Here is a 775-nt window from a genome sequence, read left to right as displayed (position 1 = left end):
GGAGCCCTAGTGAAGAAAATCCTCCAGCGCTGGCCCCCACAGCTTCGTCACACAGCTCTTCTGAGCTGGGGTCCCGACGCTGGAGCTCAGGACCCTGTCCTGCAGGACCGTGAGGAGGGAAGCAGAAAAACTGCAGAGGGGGCTGTCTGAGTTGCTGAGTTCAAAGTCTGGAGCAGAAGGTGAGGGAGGAGTTTGGCTGGCTGTTCTGGAGAACTCTACACTCTTTGGCTTGGGACCCAGGGATTTCCCCTCTCCCTCTGGAGTCGTGGATGGCACCATCAGCTACCCTCATTGCACAGTCCATGCTTCCCAGATGTGTTCCCTTGGAGGCGGAGGTGGTGTGCTCTAGCCTTACCCTCCCCCCTCCCCACCACACTACACCGCACTCTTCTCTACTTCTCAGACCTACCAACTTTTCTGGCTTCTGAACCAACTAGGCTGGTTTGGGTCAACATGGTTTAAGATGAGAAATTTGGGGAGAGGGAGGCAGACAGGGTAGACAGCAGGAAAAAATTCCACCTGGTGGTGAACTGTCCCGACAGGTGCCTGGGGGTGAGTGGGGGAGGTGGGGCACAGACATCTCGCTTTTCCTCGGGTCCCAGAGCTCGGTCCACCGACTTGCTGACCACCCCCTGGCTTCCTCAGAGACTCGGGGCTGGGACCTGAAAGGCTAGCATCTCTGGGGCTCAGGTTGTGGGTTTTACTTGGCGGTTCCCAGGAGGCACCCAGCAGGGTCCTGCTGATGGAATGGGCTGTGAAAAGAGGTTAATGCAGA

The 775-nt window shown here is 57.4% G+C and overlaps 1 protein-coding gene across 4 annotated transcripts in view; it reads right to left on the bottom strand.

Annotated features, from left to right (window-relative positions):
* The window catches only part of RBP5 (retinol binding protein 5, cellular), a 14,345-nt gene extending 14,189 nt beyond the window's left edge, over positions 1-156 (bottom strand). For all 4 annotated transcript variants that reach the window (XR_824896.1, XR_824894.1, XM_010835606.1 and 1 more), the window contains exon 1: positions 7-156. The gene's annotated coding sequence lies outside the window, so the exon portion shown is untranslated. The remainder of the gene's footprint in view (positions 1-6) is intronic.
* Between the last annotated feature and the right edge of the window lie 619 nt (positions 157-775).

The sequence above is a fragment of the Bison bison genome, unplaced genomic scaffold, assembly GCF_000754665.1.
Source record: "Bison bison bison isolate TAMUID 2011002044 unplaced genomic scaffold, Bison_UMD1.0 scf7180017845551, whole genome shotgun sequence".
Taxonomy (NCBI): domain Eukaryota; kingdom Metazoa; phylum Chordata; class Mammalia; order Artiodactyla; family Bovidae; genus Bison; species Bison bison.
The sequence above is the reverse complement of the archived record's forward strand: the minus strand, read 5'-3'. Positions and strand labels throughout refer to the sequence as shown.